Source organism: Dendrobates tinctorius, unplaced genomic scaffold, assembly GCF_039654945.1.
Source record: "Dendrobates tinctorius isolate UK_male_01 unplaced genomic scaffold, ASM3965494v1 ptg000181l, whole genome shotgun sequence".
NCBI classification, from domain to species: Eukaryota; Metazoa; Chordata; class Amphibia; order Anura; family Dendrobatidae; genus Dendrobates; species Dendrobates tinctorius.
Genome location: NW_027361848.1, coordinates 4,752,867 through 4,780,133, shown reverse-complemented (window position 1 = coordinate 4,780,133; position 27,267 = coordinate 4,752,867). Strand labels below are relative to the sequence as shown.

The 27,267-nt window shown below is 47.7% G+C and overlaps 1 long non-coding RNA gene across 1 annotated transcript in view; it reads right to left on the bottom strand.

Moving 5' to 3' along the window:
- Positions 1-452: 452 nt before the first annotated feature.
- The window catches only part of LOC141054943 (uncharacterized), a 49,562-nt gene continuing 22,747 nt past the window's right edge, over positions 453-27,267 (bottom strand). The window contains exon 2 of the long non-coding RNA XR_012221439.1: positions 453-1,770. This is a non-coding gene — a long non-coding RNA (uncharacterized lncRNA). The remainder of the gene's footprint in view (positions 1,771-27,267) is intronic.

Below are 27,267 nucleotides of genomic sequence, written 5' to 3'. Positions count from 1 at the left end.
AGCATTAGCAAGTGCACTTGCAAGATATAAAAAGGGACTGAGCACACTTAGAGACTACTTCCCTGATGAAACTGTCGTGGGGACAGCGACATGCATCCGACCGGACCAACCTGACGGTATGACTGGGGTAATGGGTTATTTTGCTATATCAGAGTGCATCTATTTGCAATCACTATTGCATATGTATGTTACATGGTCATTGCTGAGGGCATCTATGCACACAGTTTAACTACTGGACTGGACTTAGTTCCAGATGATATTAAAAATCTATTATTGATACTAGTGTTCTATGGTATAGATGAATTCATAAAATACTGGCAGCATATATAAATTCTCTTATATATTGCCCTAACTATGATCCATATATGATGATAAATGGGAAAGATACAACCAAGCCGTCAGGAAGAACAGAATTCTGATAATGAAGATAATAACCTGAGGCTGAAAAGAGCTTTTTTAGATATGCTTGATTATTTATTGAAAATAACAGTCACACAAATCACCCAACGTTTCGGCTTTACTAGCCTTTTTCAAGGGTATCTTATCTAGGTAAAACAAAAAATAAACACCAAATCACAAAATATGAATTATTATACAAAATATGAATTATTATACAAAATAAATGAATTGCTGACTGATACATATTTATATATAAATATTAAATCTATGATATTGTAGACATATCACTCAAATAGCAAAGTTATAGATAGTTCTGATATCCATCATTGGAAGCAGTTCACATTGAGCAGAAAAAAAATACAGTATATTGACAAAAAGGTCAAGAAATTCACTAGAACCTAAGGCAGTTTCTGGTATTTCACCAGTGTGGTATAGAAAGAGGAAAAATATATATAAGAATATGTATATACCTGTGTAACCGTGAGGATGATGTCTAGAAAAAGGAAAGGAAAAAGAGGAAAAACAAAGTTTTTGCCAAGTGAGACCAAGTCCATAAAAACCATATTATATACACCACCATTATTGTGAAGCAATCAATTCCAGATGACAAACCTCTAAGCAGGATAAGCGGTAGAACAGGACAGCGCTGCAGTCAAGGGAGAAGTGAATAGAACAGCAGTGAATGAAACTATTTAAAGCATTTTAATCAGGAAAATGTGGAGCAGCTGAAAAGATAAGCTAGCGGTAAAGGCGCGTGAGCAGACCATCAGTCAGGATGGAAGTGTGGCATGTCAGAAAAAGCAAAGAGAAGTAAACGATGTAGAGACATCTGTGTATGTGCACATGCGTCGTCCTGCACTAAGGACGGAAGTGGGGCATGTTCAGACCAGTAGAAAGGCTTGATAGCCAGCGAAATATTGAAAGCAATTATCTGTAAAGAATGTCTGTAAAGAATATCTATGGAATGTTCGTATTAGACGCAGTAATATGCGTGTCCACTATGTGAATAAACATACTATATAGAAAAAATATTATAAACGCGCCTGGGAGGCAGATAATAAAATCTGATGATAGTAAGTATCATAATGAGCACCATCCACTATAAATACATAGCAGCGCAGCAATGTGGGCATATATAAAAGTGATGAGTATACATGCAAAAGGAAAAAAAAGAGGAAGGAGAAATAATAAAGGAAAATAATCTTTGAAAAAATAAAAGATATAAAGGAAAACATTTTTTGAAAAAATTTTTGGGGAAAAAATTGGAATTTTTTTATTATTTATTCACATTTAACAAGTCATATTTAATATCCAGTCATTGATAATGAAAATTAGAACCAAAAGGTGAGTACCATACTCCAGCGATTAGGTCTGTGGAAACAAAAAGGAAAAATTTATCAAAAGTAAAATAAATTCATAATACTTTATGTAAAAAAAGCAAAAAATATTAAAAAACATACTCAGAATAATACATTGAAAATACATCACCGATCAACATTATAACCATAAGATAATAAATCTCAAAATAATAAAGAAGGGATACATCAATTCCACCAAGCTAAGAAAAATTAGTGAAAGACTTCATATTCACGATTGAGACCGAAAGGTTCCAATGTTTGAAGCATATATATCCAATATGCCTCTCTTTCTTTCAATTTCTGTACCCTGTTGCCCCCCGTCTAGCCAACGGTACACTTTCTATAATTTGGTAGCGTAGTTGGGAGATACGGTGATTATAAGCAATAAAATGAGCTGGAATCGGTAATAAGGTTCTCTTGCACCTAATGGTTGACTTATGTTGTGAAATGCGGTCTCGGATATGCTGGGTAGTCTCCCCAACATATCCGAGACCGCACGGACATTTAATCAAATATACTACGTAAGTAGAATCACAACTATGGTAATGTGATAGAAAAAATCTTCCCAGATCTAGGATGGGTGAATGTGTCCCCCTTCGTAATGTTAGAACATTGTAAACAATGTAAGCAAGGGAAAGTCCCATTGCGCTGTGGTCTAAGTAACCTTTGTCTATTGAAGTCACGTAAACTACCAATATCTGCCCTAACCAACAAATCTCGTAAATTAGGAGATTTCTTGTAACAAATCAAAGGAGGAACTTGGAATTCCGAAATGTGAGGGTAGGAGTCAGAGAGAAGGGGCCAATGTTGGCGAATGATCTTATGGAACAAATACATAAAAGGATGAAATGTATTGACAAAGGCCACCTTGTTAACTTTGGTAATCGATTTGACTGTAGACGAAGATGGAAGGGACAATACCGAATCTGGATAACCCCGAGATTCAAATTTAGATTTCATTTCGGCATAACGAATAGTGCGAATGTGATTATCTGTCTCTATACGTTCAATCCGTAGAAATTGTGATCGGGGGAGAGATTTTTTAATGTGTTTGGGATGGCAACTCGTAAAATGTAAAAGACTAATTTTGTCCGTTGGTTTGACAAATAGATCAGTGGAAAGAGAGCCATCAATATTTTTGATGACCCTGGTGTCAAGAAAAGGAATAGACTCCCCATTGTATTGCATAGTAAAAGATAAACCCCCAAGCTTAGAGTTAATATCTTAAACAAATATCTCCAAAGAGTTCAAATCACCAGACCAAATGAGAAATATGTCATCTATATATCTCTTCCAAAGAATGGAATATTGTTGGAAGAGGATGTGGGTATAGACAAATTCAAATTCTGCCATATAGATGTTGGCATAGGGAGGCGCCTAATCAAGCATATCTAACTATGATCCATGTGTAAGTCATTTTCTAGCATGTATTCACTGATGTATATGGTGAGTTTATTTGCAAACCTTCATTGCATGCATATGCCATTTAACACAAAATCATTGCTGAGGGTGCTTTTACTGGGCATAGAACTATAATCATATTGGAAAGAACCTCCAGGAGATAAAAAAATTCTTGAAATTTGTATGGGGAATTTGAATGCTGCTATCAGTTTTACTATGTTACAGCATAGATCTATGTGATTATAAGTCTTGTATATAGAACTAATTCTTTATGCTACCCCAACGGTGATTTATGTGTAAGTCACTCACTGATTCTTTACTCGTTGTACCCTGATTGAATATTATTCTACTAGTCTACCTTGTCAAGTTTGAATTGTCCATGCTTTTTGTGATTTTTATGGTGTTTTTAACATGCATTTTCTGTCTGTCAGGCATTGGTGTCTAATAAAGCCTTTTGATATACTTATTTCAGCTGTGTGTGCACTGTTTATTGCGTTTCTGTCTCTATCTCCTTTTCCTAGTATCTAGGCGCATAGTAGCACCGGCTAATCTAGTGTCTTATATTAAGTGTGGTGCCCACCTTTCACTTTATTTCATCGACAGTATGCAGACGTATTCTCCAAGAAGGCAGCGGAGACTCTTCCGCCTCACCGCCCCTATGACTTTCCTATTGACCTCTTGCCTGGTGCTGAGCCTCCCAGGGGTCGAGTCTATCCCCTATCTCTCCCGGAGACAGAGGCCATGTCTCAGTATATCAGGGAGAATCTGGCAAGAGGATTCATTAGGAAGTCAGTGTCACCAGCGGGGGCGGGATTTTTCTTCGTACAGAAGAAGAATGGAGAATTACGTCCCTGCATCGAATACAGGGGTCTTAACGCCATCACCATTAAGAATAAGTATCCTCTGCCCCTGATATCGGAACTGTTTGATAGGCTACGGGGAGGGAGAGTGTTTACTAAGCTTGATCTGCGGGGGGGCTTACAACCTGATTCGCATCCGTGAGGGGGACGAATGGAAGACAGCTTATAACACCAGGGATGGGCACTATGAATACCTGGTGATGCCCTTCGGGCTCTGTAATGCTCCAGCTGTCTTCCAAGACTTTGTAAACAACATCTTCCGGGGTATGCTCACCACCTCAGTTGTAGTCTATGTGGATGATATCCTCATCTACTCTCCAGATATTGACTCTCACTGGAGAGATGTTTTCGACCTTCTACGGGCAAACTCCCTCAACGCCAAGTTGGAGAAGTGTGTGTTTAAGCATGAGTCCTTGCCTTTCCTGGGCTATATCATCTCCGCCCAGGGATTGGCCATGGATCCTGCCAAGCTACTGTTAGCTTTGTACTAGGCAAGGCGGACTTCCCGGAGTGGAACCTCTGGACCGTGACACCGAGGGACCTCGGACGAGCAACCAGGTGGAACCGACCCCTATACAGGGATCGTTAGGAGCAGGTCCAGGGGTTCGAATGCCACAGCAGCCGGAACCAAGAGGGGCGGCTCGGAGTGGAGTGCGGGGACTAACACGGGAAGGCAGGTCTGGAGTAGAACAGTAGATGCAAACACGGGTAGGTTGGACTGGAACAGGACTGCAGGTGCGGACACGGACAGACAGGACCGGAGTAGGACTGCAGGTATGCAGAACTGCAAGGAAGCACAAGGTAGTGAGAGGGAGTGGAAGCTGCAAGGCAATCCACAGGACCTGGATGGATGTCAGAAACAACAACGATCAGGTGCCTCCATTAAGGGAGGGCGGCCTGATATAGCTGCAGATGTGCCCCCATTGGTCCGGCGGTGCTACCGGGTCAGGGCACCGCCGGCCGATAAGATCATAGGCAGAGGGCCGGCCGCGGCCTATGGCGCATGTGCAGAGCACGCAATGATGTCACAGGCCGCGGGCCGGTCAGAGGAGGACAGCGACGCTGGAGCAGGGGAGAGCGAGGCTGCGGCGCCGGGTAAGAATGAGCGCTCGCGACGGGGGGAGGCGCGGCGGATGGCTGGAGGCACGGGGGCCGTGGCAGCTACAGGCGGTGATGGATTGGCAGGAGCACCATTCTCTCAAAGCGGTGCAGCACTTTATGGGGTTCATAAATTATTACCACCAATTCATTCCCCACTTTTCGACGTTGGTAGCCACCTTGGTGGCCCTCACCAAGAAGCGTGCAAAACCCAAGTTGTGGTCGGAACCTGTCTCCAAGGCCTTCTCCTCCATTAAGTGCCATTTCGCTAGCACTCCCATTCTACATTGCCCTGATGTAGATAAACCCTTAATTCTGGAGGTGGATGCCTCTTCCGTCGGTGCTGGAGCGGTCCTGTTTCTGAAGGACACGCAAGGTCGGAAGCACCCATGCTTCTTTTTCTCCAAGACCTTCACACCGGTGGAGAGGAATTATTCCATCGGGGACAGGGAGTTGCTAGCGATGAAGTTGGCCCTCTCGGAGTGGAGACACCTCCTGGAGGGATCTCTCCACCCTTTCCAGGTGTTCACCGACCACAAGAACTTGGTGTATTTGCAAACAGCCCAGCGGCTAAATTCTCGCCAGGCAAGATGGTCCTTGTTCTTCTCCCAGTTCCACTTCACCATCCATTTTCTCTCCGGGGAGAAGAACGTCCGGCCCGATGCGATCTCTCTCTCCGTTGTGTCATCGGAGGAAGAGGAGGAGGAGCCTCAGCTGATCGTCCCATCCGAGAGCCTGAGGACTGTGGCTCCGGTCGCCCTTGAGTCAGTACCTCCGGGCAAGACATTTGTCCCTGCCCGTCTGCAACCAGAGGTCCTGTTTGGTGCATTCATCCAGGCTGGGTGGACATTTCGGGACAAAACAGACCTCTGAGCTTCTGGTGAGGACGTACTGGTGGCCGCATATGGCCCATGACGTCAGGGACTATATTCAGGCGTGCGCCTCTTGCGCCCAGAATAGGTCCTCTTGGCAGCGGCCCGCTGGGTTACTTTACCCCCTGCCGGTAGTGGACAGGCCCTGGGAGATGGTCGGTATGGACTTTGTGGTGGGGCTGCCCAAGTCCAGTGGCAGCACGGTCATTTGGGTTGTCACCGACCACTTCTCCAAAATGGTGCACCTGGTACCTCTCTCCTGGTTACCTTCTGCACGGGGCCTGGCAGCGTTGTTTATTAAGCACGTTTTCCACCTGCACGGCATGCCGGGTAAGATTGTCAGCGACCGTGGTCCTCAGTTTGCGTCTCGGTTCTGGAGAGAGCTCTGTATCCTGCTCAGCATTGAGCTAAATCTCTTCTCAGCCTATCATCCCGAGACGAACGGGTTGGTAGAGAGAGCCAACCAGACCCTGGTCACATATCTATGACATTTTGTCTCGGCCAGGCAGGATGACTGTGCATCCTTGCTGCCATGGATGGAGTTCGCTTTGAACAACGCTGTGGTCGACTCCACCGGCCAGACCTCATTCCTCCAAAATTACGGCCAGCATCCGCGCGTCCCTGTGCCCATGTCATCCATTGATTCCAGGGTGGCAGACTGGGCGGTTGAGGCACATGACATTTGGAATCGCACTCAGGTTGCTATCCGGGCCTCCAAGGAGTGAATGAGGGCCTCTGCCGACATGCACCGGCGCCCCGCTCCGACCTTTGCTCCTGGCAACTTGGTGTAGCTCTCCGCTCGTAACATCAGGCTGTGGGTCAAGTTCACAAAATTTGCACCTCGCTACATTGGCCCCTTCAAGGTCCTTGAGCAGATCAACCATGAGGTCTACAGTCTGGCCCTTCCACCACATTTGGCTATCTCCACGTGTCCCTCCTTAAATCTGTCCTCATGTCCCGGTTCTCCGAGTCATCTGCTGGGACATCAGACCTGTCCTCGGACGGGTTTGAGGTTAATGCCATCGTGGGATGCAGGGTGGTGCGTGGTAAAAAGTTTTATTTGGTGGACTGGAAGGGTATTGGTCCAGAGGCTTGGACCTGGGAGCCAGTGGAGAACGTCCATGCTCCACTTCTCATTGCGGCATTTGAGCGTAGTGAGGCTCAGAGAGGAGGGGGGCCTAGGAGGGGGGGGGTAATGTTAGGCATCGGGTTCCTGTCGCTGCACAGCAGGAATCCCGAGCCTTGCATTCGGCAGTCTCCCATTCCTCTTCGGCCGCAGAGGAGGCTGCTCAGCAGACTCATCCATCCCGGCGCTCTGCTCAGACCAGCTCTGTGGGTTTGGTTGCCACCTCTGGCCCAGCTATAGCAACGCATGCTGGTCAGCAGCAAGCTACTCCAGGGACTAAGTCCTCCTTTCGGTCCACTGAGCATGCCCGTGGGACGATCTCTCATTGGAGATCAGAGGTCACATGCTCAGGTCCTTCTCCAGCTCAGATTGGACCATCAGGAAGGTCCCGGAAGGACGCTGCTATAAAAGGTTTGCATGGCCGCTCGCCCATGCGCTAGTATAGACTGTATTACCAGACTATGAGGAGTGAGTGTTGTATGCATGTATGAATGTCTCTGGTGAATGACTCATTAAGAAACCCCTACCCTTGGTATGCATGTGTTGTGCAGCCTAGCCTGTTAAGTGCCCAGGCTTAGGTAGAGGTAGAGGTAGAGTCTGAGACTGGCATCAGTGTCTACCAGTGGCTCTGCACGCCATGGTGCACGTGCTCGACACTCCACCATAGTCAGAATCTATAGTGGTGTCCGCAGGTGCGACGCCGCATGCTTAAAAGGTCTAGAGGGTGTGAGGTAGTGCTGTCATTTACTTAGGGGATTCTCGCTTGCAGCGAACAAAAAACACATCCGGCACCAGGATTTCCATATATCATTACAGTCCATGTGGTTTATTGTTCAGCATACAGTTCATATCAGCATTACCAGCATAGCGTTCATTACAGAGTTCCCCTCTGTCAGCAATGTCCAGCATACACAGGTTGCTCAATGTCCAGCAAACAGGCTCTCTTAGCCTCACAACTGTCTCACCCAAGTCAGGGTTCCTCATGCGGCTTCAGCATTCCGCATACGTTCGATCCCTCCAGGGAACTCTCAGGCACACATCGCCATTGCTCCCAGCCACTTCACACGTGCTGTCTGGGAGGAAGCTCCATCTCTGCAGGACCTTCCACACTGGACCAACCAGGTCCCAGCATTCACCACATGTGACCTACCCTGGCCACATTATATGGTCCATAGCCACGCCCACCGGGTCACGTGACTATGACCTCATCACAGGTCCTTCAGGCATTCACATAGCCTTTTACAACAGGCGTTTTCAGACACACCCCTGGGTGGGTTTGTAGGTAACTGGCCCGCCCAACTCCCAAGTTACCTAGAGACTTCTCCCTTACCTTGAAATAACCCCTCAGCAATACCATTGCTGATCAATACGCATAACTAAGTTTCCATCTCAAAGCCACCCCCTTTGAGATACACAACCATCCCTCAGGATTCTGCCACTCATCCTTTCCCTTGGAACCTCCACACAGCACCCCCTAGCGGACATAGTGGTTACTACACCACAAGGGACTCTGACCCCGTGTCCTTGGGGCAGAGTTCTGTGACCGCATTCTGTGCGCTCTGTTGCCGAGCTCTGTGAGTTAAACAGGCTCCGGCATTTATGTTCCGCGGAAGTGCGGCTCTGTGAGGTAACAGAGTTTGCCCTGTTCACACTGGGTGACGTTAACCCACGTGTGACCTTTTGTATACCGCTTTATACTTCCGCCATTACTAAGCAGCAGTTTACCACCCCTGCATGGTGGACCCCGGGCTGCGAACACACCTTACTATTTTATTTAGTGCATTCCGCCAGCCCTAACAGGTACATTATATTCTATGGGGAGGCTGTGTTATATAATATGCGGGGCTCCATTATATTCTATGGGGAGGTGGGCTGTATTATATTCTATTCGGGGCTACATTATATTTTATGGGGAGGCTGTATTATATTTATTATATTCTATGGGGGTGATTGCATCATACTCTGAGGGGGCTACATTATACTATATGAGGAGGGCTACATTGTATTCTATGGAGGGGCTACACTGTACTATATAAGGGGCTGCCTTATTGTTGTGAATTCTCTGGCTCGGACTTCTGAGCCGAAGCTCCCCCCTGCTTCCTCCGCTGGTTACCGGAGGTAGTGGAGCTGGCCAGATTGACAGAGGTCTGCCACCTGATAATGATGATGACGATTGGATATCTGGGGTTACTGATTGGAGTATTTAAGTCTGCAGACTTCCTGCAATCCCTGCTGGTGATTGCTTTCCTGTGCATTCAGAGGTCTGATGTCTCCTGCCCTGATCCTGCATTGTTCAGCTAAGTGGTTCATTTGCTAATCCTTTGCATCTGATCTGGTTTTGTCTCTCTCTGCTTGTTGTGCGGGTTCAGCTTGCTCCTCTGGGGGCTGTGCTGTACCACCGCTCCATATGTTACAGCCTGTGTCAGTTTGTTCAGTCCCCTGTTATATTGGTCTTTTTTGCTTTGCTTCCAGTTCATACGGGAGTGCTGATATAGTGGGGGCGAAGTCGCGTGACTTCAGTGTTTTTTTTGTACATCAGACGTGTTGGATTTTTCAGGGTTTTTGCGTGATTGCAGACAGTGTCTTTCCTTTCCTGTCTAGTCAGTTTGGGCCCCATCATTTGCTCAGTCTATTTTTCTGCCTGCGTTTGTGTTTCATCTTGTCTCACCGACAATATATGTGTCATGGTTAGGACATGGTTAATGTCCTGTTCTCACAGGGTTAACTTTTGCCGGCCTCTCTTTGGATCTGGGAGGGGTATTTATACTCACTCCAAACTAGCATTCTCTGCGTTGTTTGTTTGCTTCCCGTGTATGACCCGGCTTGTTCCTTCACTCTGTACTCCGTATCTCGTTTTGGTACCATTGTCTTTTCTGGTTCTGACCTCCTGGCTTGGCTATCGTTACTCCATTAGTTTACCCCTATTGTACCGTCTAATGCCCGTTCTGGTTTTCTGATCTATTGCTACGTCCTGACTATCCATTCTGTCTAATCCTTTGGTACTGTATTGCTATCTTGTGCTTTGACCTCGGCTTGATCTGGTTTCTGTCTATGCCCCTTGGTAACATTGTCCTGTAGTTACCTTTTCTAGGAGTTTCTGTGGAGCTTAGGCCACACCCCCAGCAGTCACGTGATTCAGGTCCTGGAGCATGCATGGTCACCACTGCTGCCTGCTCCGCAGGTATCTTTGTATACAGTCTTTGTACGCAGGACACGCGCTCTGGCTCAGTGAGCAAGTGCAGTGTGGTGTTCCTGACATTATTACTGACCGTTTCATTTTTTTTTCCTCTGAAGAGGAAAAAAAAGTGTGTGTTATCCTCATGGATCCCATATAAGCCTTGGCTGATCAGATGTTCCATAAACTCAATGTGGAACAGCGCACGATGGCCCATACCCAGCAACAGTTGGTGGTTACTGTGCAGCGGGCTGTCGATGCAGGGGCTTCTAGTTCTGGGGGTAGGGATGTGTCATTAGCGTCCCCCGAATCTCCGGTCAAATTGCCCAACCCTTTCTCAGGGGATAAAAAGGAGTTCAGGTCTTTCAGAGAAGGATGCAAGCTTTTTTTTTTCCTCCAAGGCCCCGCTCCTCCGGGGAGGAGTTCCAGAGGGTGGGGGTCATTATTTCCCTACTTCGGGGGCTCTACAAGCATGGGCTTTCTCTCTGTCTTCCTCTGCTCCACAACGTACAGTATGTCAGTGAACTTGTTCTTTGAGGCTCTGGGGCACATCTATGACGAGCCTGATAGAGTGCGTCTGGCTGAGGATATGGTGATGAGTGTGACACAGGGGAGGCACTCTACTGAATGGTTCTGCTCAGAGTCTAGATGTTGGACCGCCGAAGTACCCTGGAATGACGCCGCCCTGAGGGGGTTGTTTCGCAGGGGCCTTTCTGACCGTCTGCAGGACGCTCTGGCATTACATCCGCCTCCTGATACCCTGGAGGACGCCATGATGCAGGCGGTCCGTATGGACCGGAGACTCCGTGCTAGAGGAATGATGCAACAAGAGTCTCCCTTGTACCCCAAATTGTGCGACACAGCACCTGTATCTGAGCCCATGAAGGTTGGGTCAGTCTCGGTGTTAGGAGTGGCAGAAGGCAGTAAATAAAAATTATAAATATAGTGCCTTCGCCACCTGGGGTCCACCGTGCGGCAGATGGTAAGACCACTGCTAGGAGATGGCAGAATATGAGGCAGTAGAGTGCACGGGGTTAACGTCACCCTGGTGCACTGGGCAAGCTCTGTTTAGCTCACAGAGCTGCCAGTATAAACAGAAATGCAAAAGTGCTGAGTCTGTTTAACTCACAGAAGCATGCAAAACAGAAGCCGCGGAGACACCATCACATGTTTCTCAACGCAAGCAATGACTAGCCAGGTCTTTCACCGGGAAGGAACAACCACGGGAAGGGCAGTCTCCAATGCAGGAAACCACCTATGCCAAAACATGGTATCCATCCACAGACAGCTGTTTCGGGGTATTTGCCCCTCATCAGTGTGGAGTAGAAAACTGGCTAGTAGGAGCAATGCCTAGTAGAAGACTGTGGATGGATACCATGTTTTGGCATAGGTGGTTTCCTTCATTGGAGACTGCCCTTCCCGTGGTTGTTCCTTCCCGGTGAAAGACCTGGCTAGTCATTGCTTGCGTTGAGAAACATGTGATGGTGTCTCCGCGGCTTCTGTTTTGCATGCTTTTGCATATTTCCCATAAGGGATGGGGGCAGTACTCTAGAATCACTGCGTTGAGAAACACATGATGGTGTCTCCGCAGTGTTGGATGTTGATCTCCATGAGGTCAATCATCCTCATTTTTCATGTTTAACTCACAGAGGCTCAGCTACACAGATACGGTAACTGGTCACAGGAGAGGCGTGAGCTGACGGCACCAACTCCGTCTAGACCTACCGTATACGTCTGTGACAGAGACGTCGCAACTGCGAAAGTACACTGTGCTGCTACAGCAGCGCGGCAGGAACGCAACCGCTAAGAAAACGCTGTTATCAGGCAAGCGCAATATGGACGCTAGGCTGCTGAGGCAAGGATGCAAATGGCACGCTGGCGCTGTAACTGACTAAGACCGACACACTGTCACCATTCGTAATAACCGAGGGAAGGGGTTTCATAATAAGTCAGTCACCAGTCCATGCATCCATCACCATACACACACACAGCATAATACGCTACACTAGCGCATGGCGGAACGGCCATGCGCACTTTCTATAGCACGCAGGACCTTCCGGAAATCTCCAGGAGTCCAGGAAGAGCCAATAGGATCCGGAGCGGGACCTGAGCACCTGACTCCCGAAGTCCAATAGGAACTCGTCCCGTGAGCATGCCCAATAGATGGACTAAAGGACTTTGTCTCACAACAATTGTCTCCAGAGACTATCTCCTCAGCAATCCCTTTGACTGCAGCATGTGAGAATCTGGGTTTCTGTATAAACGTGTAAGAAACCAGATTCCTAACGCTCGGTTAAGGAGAAAGAGAGAAGGCACCGTAGAGACAACGTACTATGCTTTTACTGTGGAGCCTCTGGACACTGGAAAAGGAATTGCCCCTCCTGCCCTTCTTCAGAAAAACCATCAGAGAAACGACTGAGTCTGGGCAACAATCGAGGAGGTTGTCCAGACTCCCAGGTACATTTTTTTTCTCACATACAAAAATGGTGCTCCAGGTTGAATTGGAAATTGCTGGCGGTCCTGTTATGACCACCGCCTTTGACTGTGGTTCCTCCTTTAATCTGATTGATGCCCAAGTTGTGACTCTTAATAAGATAGGGACAGTCAGGTTAAATGACCCTGATAAAATTGTGGCTGTGGATTCATCCCCTCTTACCCGGGATGGAATTTGTTTTATGTCTGAAGTTTTTTCTATGAAAGTGGGTTCCACTCATGTGGAAAATTTAAGTTTCATTATGAATAATCTGCCTGCAGGACTGGTATTGGGAATTCCCTGGTTGCAACGCCACAATCCTCTTATTGATTGGGTGAAGGGGGAGATCACCCGATGGGGATGTAATGATAATCGTCTGTGTTGTAACCCGGTTCCTTTTGTCAATCCGATAAAATCCGTATATCTGTCGGTCTGGAGGGTATTCTGGAGTACCTGAGAGACTTTTTAAAGATGTGTTTTCCGAAAGCGAGGCTGAGGCGCTCCCACCACATAGACCATATGATTGTGCTATCGATTTAGTACATGGAGCCAAATTACCCAAGGCTCGTTTGTTTAATTTATCCGGGCCTGAGCGCCAAGCTATGAAAGAGTACATTAAAGAAAGCCTTCGTAAGGGGCATATTCGGCCCTCGGTCTCACCTGTTGCAGAGGGGTTTTTCTTTGTAAAGAAAAAAGATGGTGGGTTGTGACCGTGCCTCGACTTTCGAGAGCTGAACAAAATTAGTTAAGAACACGTACCCTCTCCCGTTGATTCCTGATCTATGCAATAAACTCACGGGGGCCAAATGGTTTTCTAAGCTCGATCTACGAGGGGCTTATAACTAGAGTTGAGCGACTTTTGGTTTTTTAGGGTCGAGTTTCGTTTCGTGAAACCCGACTTTTCCAAAAGTCGGGTCGCGCAAGATCGGCCGATTATAGGGTAAAGTCGGGGTCGTCACGAAACCCAATGTAAGTCAATGGGGAATAAAAGTCGGCAGTGAGAGGAGGACAGGAAACACACCTACAGTGCCCATTTGAATGCCAAAAGCATCAATTCTTCTTACTTAAGCTTGTCAACCTTAATTAACTTCATAATACAAGTTACACACTGAAAAATGGGGGTTATTTGGCTAAAGTTGTGGGGGGGTAGGGCTGGCTCCAGGTTTTCATGTGCCCTGGGCGAAAGAGCGCCCCTTTAACACATACCACAACTCATCATGCTCCGATACGGCAGAGAAATAGCGGTATAGTACAATGAAAAATACTTCACTTTTTACATCTCATGACGAGGCCCATCTATTTCTCCATACAGAATCATTGGTCCCATATAATGTTTGAAACAGTATATGATGAGCTCCACATAATGCTACAGTATATGTTGGTCCCCATGGATGAAGCTCCACTGTCTTATGGGCCCAAATAATGCTCCAAACATAATGGTCCCCATTTCTAATGCTCTAGTGTATAATGGGCCCTGTAAATGCTGCTCCAGTGTCTGATGTCCACCTTTGGAATGTTCCAGTGTATGGTGGGCCCCATCTATCATTCTCCAGAGTATAGTGCTCCCCAAAAATTGCTGTCCCAACATTGAAAACAATCAAATAAGTCTCCTCGCTAGGGAATCCCTGTACTAGTCTGGACTCCTCGTCGTCCCCATCTTCCATCTCACTGCACAGTATTTCAACCTTGTAAGTGCTGTGATCCTGAGCAAGCAGGGGGGGCCCACTCATTGGCGATGGCACTGGCACAGGGCCCCTGATAGTACGGTGGTGTGTCTGATGGCGGGTGGGCCGAACCTGCACTTTCATCTGCAGCTTCCTCTTTGTCACCGTGTAAGATGGAACTGTATATGGGAAGGGTAACCTGAGTTTCATCAGGGTCAGATTCAGGCCGTGTAGCGTGCGAGGGGAATGTAGTGGTCTGGGTCAATGTACCAGCAGATTCATCGAGCAGTGGCTGGGCATCAGTGCAATTGTGTCGCCCCCAGGAGTACGGTCGCCACAGTGGCATTACCTTCCTCCTAGGGAGTGTGATGTCATGCTTGGGAGCAACGAAGGATCTCTCTAGCAGGTTAACTGATTGGGCGGCGTTATTCCCACGAGTCATGACCCTCCAAACAGCGTTCATGAAGGCAAAGTGTTTGTTTTACGTGGGCAGTATGGTTGCAAAGCTGAACCTTAAAGGAATGTCCAGAAGGGCACCACCAGGAGTGGAGCCTACGGTTAAATTCGACTCCACCTGGGAAACCTCAACCATGCCAGCTACAGAACAGATGCACACATTGCAAGCTTAATTCCGTTAACGAGCGAGACTCCGTCATGCCCCGCGGTCCGAGTCCGGCTTACTAGAGGGACACGTGAGGCTCTGGCACAGGAGATTGGCCAATAACTGGTGTGTCATGCCCTTACATGTCCGTGGCTGCATGTGCGCTACACTGAAAAGGCCAGCGTTTGTCGCTTACAGGTGCAGATAACCCACTGAACAACGTTAGTGATGGGGATCACTGATTACAATTATTACCCGCGAACGATGATTTCCCAGTAAGTGCAGGTCAACCGCAGTTTCGGAATTAGGCCTAACCGTCATTCCTGAAAAAATGAAAAACTTACGTGTGCAAACCACAGGTGCTGTAGCTTGCTTAACAGCTCGCCAGCCGTTCTCATGCCCAGTATGGATTACACGTGATTGCACAAAGGTGAGAAAGGGTACCGTATCCCCGGATAACATGTATGGATAGCGTACACATTCAAAATATATGTCTATACATCAGGAGGCAGGCTCAGACGGTGTTAGGCCCAGTATGGCTTGCACGTGATTGCACAAAGGTGAGAAAGGGTACCGTATCCCCGGATAACATGTATGGATAGCGTACACATTCAAAATATATGTCTATACATCAGGAGGAAGGCTCAGACGGTGTTAGGCCCAGTCTGGCTTGCACGTGATTGCACAAAGGTGAAAAAGGGTACCGTATCCCCGGATAACATGTATGGATAGCGTACACATTCAAAATATATGTCTATACATCAGGAGGCAGGCTCAGACGGTGTTAGGCCCAGTATGGCTTGCACGTGATTGCACAAAGGTGAGAAAGGGTACCGTATCCCCGGATAACATGTATGGATAGCGTACACATTCAAAATATATGTCTATACATCATGAGGCAGGCTCAGACGGTGTTAGGCCCAGTATGGCTTGCACGTGATTGCACAAAGGTGAGAAAGGGTACCGTATCCCCGGATAACATGTATGGATAGCGTACACATTCAAAATATGTCTATACATCAGGAGGCAGGCTCAGACGGTGTTAGGCCCAGTATGGCTTGCACGTGATTGCACAAAGGTGAGAAAGGGTACCGTATCCCCGGATAACATGTATGGATAGCGTACACATTCAAAATATATGTCTATACATCAGGAGGCAGGCTCAGACGGTGTTAGGCCCAGTATGGCTTGCACGTGATTGCACAAAGGTGAGAAAGGGTACCGTATCCCCGGATAACATGTATGGATAGCGTACACATTCAAAATATATGTCTATACATCATGAGGCAGGCTCAGACGGTGTTAGGCCCAGTATGGCTTGCACGTGATTGCACAAAGGTGAGAAAGGGTACCGTATCCCCGGATAACATGTATGGATAGCGTACACATTCAGAATATATGTCTATACATCAGGAGGCAGGCTCAGACGGTGTTAGGCCCAGTATGGCTTGCACGTGATTGCACAAAGGTGAGAAAGGGTACCGTATCCCCGGATAACATGTATGGATAGCGTACACATTCAAAATATGTCTATACATCAGGAGGCAGGCTCAGACGGTGTTAGGCCCAGTATGGATTGCACAAAGGTGAGAAAGGGTACCGTATCCCCGGATAACATGTATGGATAGCATACACATTCAAAATATATGTCTATACATCAGGAGGCAGGCTCAGATGGTGTTAGGCCCAGTATGGATTGCACGTGATTGCACAAAGGTGAGAAAGGGTACCGTATCCCCGGATAACATGTATGGATAGCGTACACATTCAAAATATGTCTATACATCAGGAGGCAGGCTCAGACGGTGTTAGGCCCAGTATGGCTTGCACGTGATTGCACAAAGGTGAGAAAGGGTACCGTATCCCCGGATAACATGTATGGATAGCGTACAGATTCAAAATATATGTCTATACATCAGGAGGCAGGCTCAGACGGTGTTAGGCCCAGTATGGCTTGCACGTGATTGCACAAAGGTGAGAAAGGGTACCGTATCCCCAGATAACAGGTATGGATAGCGTACACATTCAAAATATATGTCTATACATCATGAGGCAGGCTCAGATGGTGTCAGGCACAGTATGGATTTGACGGCCCAGACTACACAGCGGAGGAGCAGGGAGAGGTAAAGATTGCAAATGCTGGGGCCCTGCCCAAGCAAGGGGGGCCCACTCGTGGGCGTCGGTACTGGCACTGGGCCCCTCATAGTACGGCGGTGTGTCTGACGGCGGGTGTGCACCACCACCGTCAGAGACACTTGATTGCACTATGAGGGACCCTGTGCCAGTGCCCGCGCCCAAGAGTCGGCCTACCCACCTGTCCAGGGCAACGGCACTCGCATGGTGTCTGGCGCTAGGTGGTGACCCCGGCCATGGGGGGGGGGGAGGAAGCACAGTTAGGGAGTTTTAGAAAGTGGCATATGTTGATGTTGGACATTCAGCTGATGCAAAAGGTGAAATAGGTCAAGTCCCAGGAAGAGGTGGACCAAAGCAAGCCATTTTTTTGTCACCCTATGTGTCATCAGGGGAAGGTGGGACAAAATCCTTGGAAACCCATGCATGGTTCATTTTAATGAAGGTTAGATCATCCACATTTTGGGTTGACAGACGGGTCCTTTTTTCTGTCAGGATTGATCCAGCTGCACTGAAGACTCTTTCCGATAGCACACTTGCAGCTGGGCAAGCGAGCTCCTTTAAGGCATATTGTGCCAATTCAGGCCAGGTGTCCAGTTTAGCGGCCCAATAGTCAAAGGGGAATGACCTGTGTGGGAGAACATCGATATGGGAGGAAAAGTTGTTTGTAACCATAGTTGACAACTGCTGTCTCCTGTCACTTTCCATCGATGCAGTATTACCAGTTGTGTGAGCGGTACTTGAAAAATCAGTCCACAACATTGTCATGAAACCCCTGTCTCCAACGCCACTTCTGCTGTGTGCACCATGAACACCTCTGCCAAGCTGCCCCCGGCCCGTACGGCTCGTGTGAGAACCATCACCGCTGCTGTGTGCTGGGAATGCCTCAAGCAACCGATTTACCAGAGTTGCTTGTTTATTAGCCAATATTAGGTCAAGGTTCTCCTGTGGCATGATGTTTTGCAATTTGCCTTTATAGCGTGGATCCAGGATGCTGGCCAACCAGTAGTCGTCATCGTTCATCATTTTGGCAATGCGGGGGTCCCTTTTTAGGATCTGCAAGGCATAATCTGACATGTGGGCCAATGTCCCCGGTGTCAATGATGCACTGCGAGTGCTGGGTGGAGGAGCACTTTCTGGCAAATCCACATCCCTCCAGTCACGCACAAACCCTGTACCAGACCTTGCCACGCCAACATTTTCACTTGCCCCACGAGATGCATCCTCCTCCCCTAAGTAATCATCCCCATCATCATCCTCCTCTTCTTCCTCCACCTCGTCCAGGAGAGGTCCCTGAGCAGACAATGGCTGAATGTCATCAAGGATTCCCTCCTCCTCTTCCTCCTCATCAACATTGGCTGCAGACGCCTGCTCCTTAAGGTGCGTCAAAGTTTGCATGAGCAGACACATAAGTGGGATGCTCATGCTTAGGATGGCGTCGTCTGCGCTTACCAGCCGTGTGCATTCCTCAAAACACTGAACGACTTTACAGAGGTCTTTCAGCTTCGACCACTGCACACCTGTCAACTCCATGTCTGCTCTCAAAGTGCCTGGCCGTGTATCCTCCCACAAATGCATTATGGCCTGCCTCTGCTCGCACAGCCGCTCCACCATGTGCAGGGTGGAGTTCCACCTTGTTGCAATGTCGATAATGAGGCGGTGGTTGGGAATGTGGAGCAATCGCTGCAGCTTCTGCATACGAACGGAGTGTACAGGCGACCGGCGGATGTGCGCGCACAGTCTTCGCACCTTCTGGAGCAGGGCTGTTAACTCCGGATAATTTTTGAGGAAGCACTGCACCACCAGGTTCAAGGTGTGAGCCAAGCAAGGTATGTGGCTGAGTTTTGAAAGGGCTATGGCTGCCACAAAATTAGGGCCATTATCACTAACTACCTTGCCTGCCTCAAGATGTACACTGCCCAGCCATGACTCAGTTTGTCGCTTCAAGTACTCGGCCAGCACCTCGGTGGTGTGTCTGTCGCCCAAACACATCATCTGCAACACAGCCTGCTGACGCTTTCCACTAGCTGCTCGATAGGGGGACACCTCGTGTGCAACAGTGGCAGCTGCAGATGGAGTGCTCGTACGACTGCGCTCTGTGGACGAGCTTTCGCTTCTGGAGGAGGAGGAGGAAGAGGGTCGAACGCCTACAGCCAACTGTTTCCTATACCGTGGGCTAGGCAGCACTGTCCCACCACCGCTGTCCCCTGTGGACCCTGCATCCACCACATTAACCCAGTGCGCAGTGATGGACACGTAACGGCCCTGGCCATGCCGACTGGACCATGCATCAGTTGTGAGGTGCACCTTTCCACTCACTGACTGCTTGAGTGCATGTACAATGCGGTCTTTTACATGATGGTGGAGGGCTGGGATGGCTTTGCGAGAGAAGAAGTGGCGACTGGGTAGGTCATAGCGTGGTACTGCATAGGCCATGAGTTCGCGGAAAGCTGCGCTTTCCACCAACCGATAGGGCATCATCTCAAACGAGATTAGTTTGGCAATGTGGGCGTTCAAACCCAGTGTACGCGGATGAGAGACTGAGTACTTTCTTGACCTACTCATAGTGTCTAGGAGGGTGAGCTGGACTTGAGAGCTGCATATGGTGGAAGTAGCGGTGGACAGGGCGGACTGAGAGAGGGTTGATGATGGTGATGGAGTTGGTGTTCTTTCTGATGGCCTAGATTCAGTATTTCGTTGATATAACAGTTGCAAAAAAAAGGGGGAGACAAAAAAGCGCAATAAGGTCTTATCCACGTTACAAAAGACAGTATATCATGAAATATGCTCACCTGGTTAGGATGAGATAAGAGCGTGTAGGTAGCGGCTGCTGCAGATCCACAGGTCTTCAGCGACCAAAGAAATCATGAATCCAAAGGGAGTTTGTAGCTATATTCCGCGCTGCCGCTTTAGACAAATTCCAGGAGAATGCTGTATGATTGCAGTGGTTTTATTCTACGCGTTTAAGGGGTCTCATGCCCCCTTCATCAGGAAATACCACAAATACATACAGGTATCACAGACATAAATAGGTTTGAAAGGATGCTGGATTTAAAAAAAAGGAGTGCCAACAAGTCAGATGGTGCAGTGTCAAAGTTCAATGACACCACATGATTAACAGTTAACCTAAGATATATTACAAAAGAATACGTATTTTAAAAGATTTTTTGATTAAATTTTCGTTTACAAAACAGATAATAAAGTCAAATTTACGATTTAAACAAAAAAAAAAAAAAAAGGGAAGGGGGGAGTTTATTCCTGTTTAGAGGTGGATACCTTACAAGTGGACTATCGTATGGAAACAGTGGGATTCCCTGACTGCTGTGGCCTTGCAACGACACCTCAACATTTGCTGCTGTGCTAACCGGTGGGCTTACAGTGGGGGAAACAATGTAGCGTTGCTGACTACCTTCGTTGTGATCAGTTGCACATGTGGCACTTGAGGTTTGGTGTTGTGTCCACGCTTGCAAGTGCATGCTGGTTAAATGTCTAAGCATGCAACTGGTATTCAAATTTTTCAGATTTTTCCCTCGGCTAAAGGTCTTTGCGCACTTCTTACAGATAACCTTGGCCTGATCATGAGGATTTTGTTCAAAATGTGCCACACTGCACTCTTCCTACTTTGGCAGACATTTTGCGGCCTAGCACGCTGTGATCTTTTGACCCTCTGGACAAGCTGTCCAGCAACTCTTTTGATTTTTGGAACCTGTCTTTGGAGTGCTCCGGGCCTGCCAGATAACAGCTGTTGCGATGTCGATGTCTGCTGTGGATGCTCCTCATCTGAGCTATTGGAAGCAGCACCCTCTCCCCCCAATGGATGCCAATCTGGGTCAACAACTGGGTCATCCATCACCTCCTATTCAATGTCATGTGCACCTTCCTCTGTGTCACCGTGTATGGTGGTATAGTGTGCGGGAAGGGGCACCTGAGTCTCATCAGGGTCAGAATCTGGCTCTGTACACTGCGAGGACAATGTAGTGCTCTGAGTGAATGTACCAGCAGAATCATCTATCAGCGGCTGTGCATCAGTGCACTCCATGTCAGATTCATCTTGGCCTGGGTAATTTACCATTTCACTTGATAATCCAGGCATGGTATGTGAAAACAGCTCCATGGAGTAATCAGTAGTATGGCCTGCGTCATCCTTCAATCTTGGTTGGGGTGAAGGACACAAGGAAAGGTGTGGTTCATGAACATGAGCCTCCAATGACGACTCAGTGCTTTTATTTTTTACAACTTCAGAAGAGGAGGCGACAGAGCTGGAGGCTGAGTCAGCAATGTAAGACAAAACTTTTTCCTGAAGCTCTGGCTTTAAAAGCGGTTTGCCAACTCCTAGAAAACTAAGCCTTCAAGGCCTTGTGGAGCCAGACGATGACGCAGGCTCAACACCTCCTGCATTCGGTCCTATTTTGCTTTTGCCACTACCATCAGATCCACCACCAACACCATCATTACCAGCTGCCAACCCCCGCCCAATTCCACGGCCTCTTCCACCAGCCTTCCTCATTTTTGGTAGAAATGTAGACAAAATCCAACAAACTATATAGTAGTGTAAAACAAGGTACAAGGTGTCTATAGGACAGGGGAGATTTTGAATTTCTGCACACACTAGTGGACACTGGACACTTTTGGATTGTGTGAGGCCCACTGAATATCAGAGCGCTATGTCACAGGCTCGATGGCACAGGTGTGAAAAAAGTGACTACAGGATAAGGGAGATTTTGAATTTCTGCACACACTAGTGGACACTGGACACTTTTGGATTGTGTGAGGCCCACTGAATATCAGAGCGCTATGTCACAGGCAGAAATTGGCTAGTGTATCACAAACTACAAGGTGTATGTAGAATTGGGCAGAATAGGAATCTCCCTAGAGTGTAGGTCTGTAAGAACGGAACAAGTCCTCCACTTATCACGGCCACAGTGAAGCTATCTGTGTGTCACTGTGGAAGGATAACAGCCGTTACACGGTACTGAGAGGAGCGTGCACGTACACGGCTGTCCGGTGTACGTAAAATTGTCAAGCTCCGTGTTTTTTAAGTATACGGACTGACACACGCTGTCTCTCTATAGTTTTGAATGTGATCAAACAGCAAATATATTTAACTGTTTGAAAGCTAGACAAAACTAGTAGGTACAGGTCTGTAAGAACGGAACATGTCCTCGACTTATTCTCACAGAGTGACACACAGCTTCACTGTGGCTGTGATAACAGCCGTTACACGGTACTGTGTGAGGAGCGTACACCGCTGTATGGTGTGAAAAAATGCATGCTCAGTACCTCAGCAGGACAAAAAAAAAATTGTGATTGCTTTTAAAAAAGCAGTTTGCAGAGCAGTGGGTAAACAGCAATGCAGCTGTCAGGAAGCCTTAGAAGGCAGCCTAACAACCAACACCGCTGATCCACCACAATATAGCCTCCCCTTGCACTGCACACACAGTGACTGGTGTGTTGTACAGGCAAAATCGCTAGCAGCAGAAGCAGTTTTTTTTCTTCTTCCCTGCCTAACGCTCTCCCTAAAGAATCAGCAGCAGCAACCTCTCCCTATGCTAAGATCGGCAGAAGTTAGGCTGGTTTCACATTTGCGTTTTTTAGCGCTGGAAAAAAACGCACACCTGCGCATGCGTTTTTCCCCTATATTTAACATGGGTGCGCATACCTGCGCGCTGGTAAGCGCATGTATGCGATTTTCATGCGCTGCGTTTTTTTGGGGTGTGCGTTGGGATTTTCCAGACGCAGCATGTTGCATTTTTTGGCCCTGCAAAAAAGCGCATGCGCACATATGCGCACGTTTTGCGCTAAAAATGGCCATTATAGCCTATGGATGCGCATATGTGCGCACTGGCATGCTCATGTATGCGTTTTTTTGCATATGCGTTTTTTTTTTTAAACCATGGAATTTAGGGGTTTGGGTTAGAGTTAGGGTTAGTTAAGGGGGTTTAGGGTTAGGGTTATGGTCAGGGTCAGGGTTGGGGTTTGGGTCAGGGTTAGGGTTAAGTATGGTTTTGTTAAGGATTAGGGTCATGGTTAGGGTCAGGATTAGGGTTAAGTATGGTTTTGTTTAGGGTCAGGGTTAGGGTTAGGGTTAGGGTCAGGGTTAGGGTCAGGATTAGGGTTAAGTATGGTTTTGTTAAGGATTAGGGTCATGGTTAGGGTCAGGATTAGGGTTAAGTATGGTTTTGTTTAGGGTCAGGGTTAGGGTTAGGGTTAGGGTCAGGGTTAGGGTCAGGATTAGGGTTAAGTATGGTTTTGTTAAGGATTAGGGTCAGGGTTAGGGTCAGGATTAGGGTTAAGTATGGTTTTGTTAAGGGTTAGGGTCAGGGTTAGGGTTAGGGTCAGGGTTAGGGTTAAGTATGGTTTTGTTAAGGGTTAGGGTTAGGGTTAGGGTTAGTTAGGGTTTAGGGTTTGGGTTAGGGTTAAGTATGATTTGGTTAAGGGTTAGGGTTAGGGTTAGGGTCAGGGTTAGGGTTAGGGTTAGGGTTAGTAAAGTCATGGTTTGGGTAGTGTGAGGGGCCACCTAAAAATGTTGGAAAAAAACGCAAACGCGGTAAAAACGCGCTAAAAACGCATACAAACGCATAAAAACGCTGCGTTTTTTTCATGCATGCTCATAAAAATGCTTGAAAAAAACGCAGCAGTTGTATGCTTATGTATGCGTTTTTTCAATGCGTTTTTTTGCGGGAAAAACGCGCTGCAAAAAAAAGCAAGTGTGAAACTAGCCTAAGATGGCGGTCGGCGTGCACGCCCTTTTATAACCCCTATGACGCCCACCAAAGCAAGCCAATCACTTGCATGCCCTTCTGAAAGATGGTGGTGACCCCTGCCTATGTCATCACGTTGCCCACAGTGTCCGTGGATCCTGATTGGCTGAAAAAGAGCGCAAAACAAACTTTTGAAACGCGACTTTGGCGCGTAAGTCGCCGACCTTGTGGCCGACCTCATTCTAGGGTCGGGTTTCGTTTCATGAAACCCGACTTTGCCAAAAGTCGGCGACTTTTGAAATTTTTCTACCCGTTTCGCTCAACTCTACTTATAACCTTATAAGGATCCGGGAGGGGGACGAATGGAAAACAGCTTTCCTGACAACTGAGGGGCTGTTTGAAAACCTGGTTATGCCCTTTGGCCTCACTAACGCTCCTGCGGTTTTTCAGAACTTTATTAATGTTGTTTTTTCTGACTTGATTGGACGTTACGTTGTCATTTACCTGGATGACATCTTGATTTACTCTGAGGACAGTCAGTCACACTTGCATCATCTGCGTATGGTGCTTATGAGACTCTGGGAGAACCATTTGTATACTAAGCTGGAGAAGTGCCCATATTTTATGCAAGAACTGTCTTTTCTGGGTGTAATTGTATCCGGGGAGGGATTCCGCATGGATCCAGGGAAGGTTCAGGCCATTAAAGATTGGGTGCAGCCTCATGACCTGAAGGGGTTGCAGCGATTTCTGGGCTTCGCTAATTATTATAGGAAGTTCATTAAAGGGTTCTCGCAGGCGGTAAAACCCTTGACGGACCTCACTCTTAAAGGGGTAGATGTAAAAAATTGGTCCGTGGCCGCAAAAAATTCCTTCCTGGCATTAAAGAAGTGTTTTACTACAGCCCCTGTGTTGGTACAACCTGATTCGTCAAGACCTTTTATCGTCGAGATCGACGCTTCGGAGGTGGGGGTGGGGGCAGTATTGTCACAGGGCCCCTCTACCCTGACTAACCTCAAACCCTGTGCCTTTTTCGCTAAGAAGTTCTCTTTGGCCGAGAGAAACTATGATGTCGGTAACAGGGAATTGTTAGCAGTTAAATTGGCCTTGGAAGAATGGAGGCATTTTTTGGAGGGGGCCGCTCATCCCATTACGGTCATCACTGATCATAATAACCTGGCCTATATCGAGTCTGCTAAGAGATTGACCCCCAGACAGGCTCGGTGGGCACTTTTTTTTCTCTCGATTTCATTTTACCATCACGTTCCGACCAGGGTCTAAAAATGTAAAGGCAGATGCCTTATCCCGAAGTTTTGATTCTGTCCCCTCCAGAACCCCCTTCCTCCATTCTTCAACCGGGAGTGGTTGTAGCCGAAATCTCCTCTGAGTTACAGAGAGAGATTCTGGAAGCACAAGCGCAAGCTCCCAGGAATAAACCCCCAGGTAAATTGTTTGTACTCGAACAACTCCGTCCCACACTCATTCAAGAATTTCATGACTCTGTATTAAGTGCACACCCTGGTACTGCAGCTACCCGGGGGGCAGTAGCTAGGGGTTTTTGGTGGCCCTCTATGGGTACTGATATAAAAAGGTTTGTGAATACTTGTGGGGTGTGCACGCGCTCTAAAAGCTCTCAGGTCCGGCCGGCCGGGGAATTGGTGCCTTCGCAAATTCCGGATAAACCATGGACACACCTGTCCATGGACTTTATCACTAACCTTCCACCTTCCAAGGGCAACTCAGTGGTATGGGTAGTGGTTGATAGATTTTCTAAGCAAGCCCACTTTGTGCCATTACCTGTAGTACCATCCGCTGCAACCTTGGCCCGCTTGTTTATACAGCACACTGTTCGACTGCATGGAGTGCCTGTGAACGTGGTGTCGGACAGGGGTGTGCAATTTGTGGCCAGGTTTTGGAGAGCGTTTTGTATGAAGTTGGGGGTCACGTTGTCATTCTCGTCTGCCTATCACCCGGAATCCAATGGACAAACGGAACGCACCAACCAGTCATTGGAGCAGATTCTGAGATGCCTGGCCTCCTCCAGACAGGAAGAGTGGTGTGAGGTATTACCTATGGCAGAATTTGCATTCAACTGTCGGATTAATCAGTCTACCGGAAAGTCTCCCTTTCTAGTCAATTATGGGTTTGTTCCGCAGTTTGGGGAATTTTCCCGTATGAATTCGGATTGCCCTGGTGCCGAGGGGATGGTACAACAATTAAAAATCCTCTGGAAGGAGGTACAGGGGAACATCTCCAAAGCCCAGAAGAAGTTCAAACATTTTGCAGACAGGAGGAGGGGGGTCGTTCCTGCGTTGACAGTGGGGGAAAAAGTCTGGTTGTCCACCCGTAACATCAAACTTAAAATACCCTCTATGAAGTTGGGCCCCAAATTTATTGGCCCATACAAGATTGTAGAGGTGATCAACCCGGTGGCATACAGATTACAGTTGCCCACCTCCTTCAAAATCTCTAACGTCTTCCACAGGTTCCTATTAAAACCTGTGGGGACAGTTAGAGAAGATCCCTCATCTGTGGCTCCACCAGTGTTGGTAGAGGGTCAACTGGAGTACGAGGTAGGGCGCATCGTTGATTCGCGGTGGGTGCGCTGGAGACTTCAGTACCTTATCTATTGGAAGGGATATTCCATTGAGGATCGGTCATGGGTTCCGGCCAGTTCGATGCACGCTGATCGACTGGTGCGGGCTTTTCATGCCAGGTACCCTGAGAAACCTGGGGGTCCAGTGGCCCCCCATTAAGAGGGGGGTACTGTCATGGTTAGGACATGGTTAATGTCCTGTTCTCACAGGGTTAACTTTTGCCGGCCTCTCTTTGGATCTGGGAGGGGTATTTATACTCACTCCAAACTAGCATTCTCTGTCAGTTATACTGCTGTTCTGGTGTGTCTGACCCCTGGTGTGTGTGTACTCTGCGTTGTTTGTTTGCTTCCCGTGTATGACCCGGCTTGTTCCTTCACTCTGTACTCCGTTTCTCATTTTGGTACCATTGTCTTTTCTGGTTCTGACCTCCTGGCTTGGCTATCGTTACTCCGTTACAGTTTACCCCTATTGTACCGTCTAATGCCTGTTCTGGTTTTCTGATCTATTGCTACGTCCTGACTATCCATTCTGTCTAATCCTTTGGTACTGTATTGCTATCTTGTGCTTTGACCTCGGCTTGATCTGGTTTCTGTCTCTGTCTATGCCCCTTGGTAACATGGTCCTGTAGTTACCTTTTCTAGGAGTTTCCCTGCAGCTCCTAGCTCCGTGGAGCTTAGGCCACGTCCCCAGTAGTCACATGATTCAGGTCCTGGAGCATGCATGGTCACCACTGCTGCCCGCTCCGCAGGTATCTTTGTGCACAGTCTTTGTACTCAGGACACGCGCTCTGGCTCAGTGAGCAAGTGCAGTGCGGT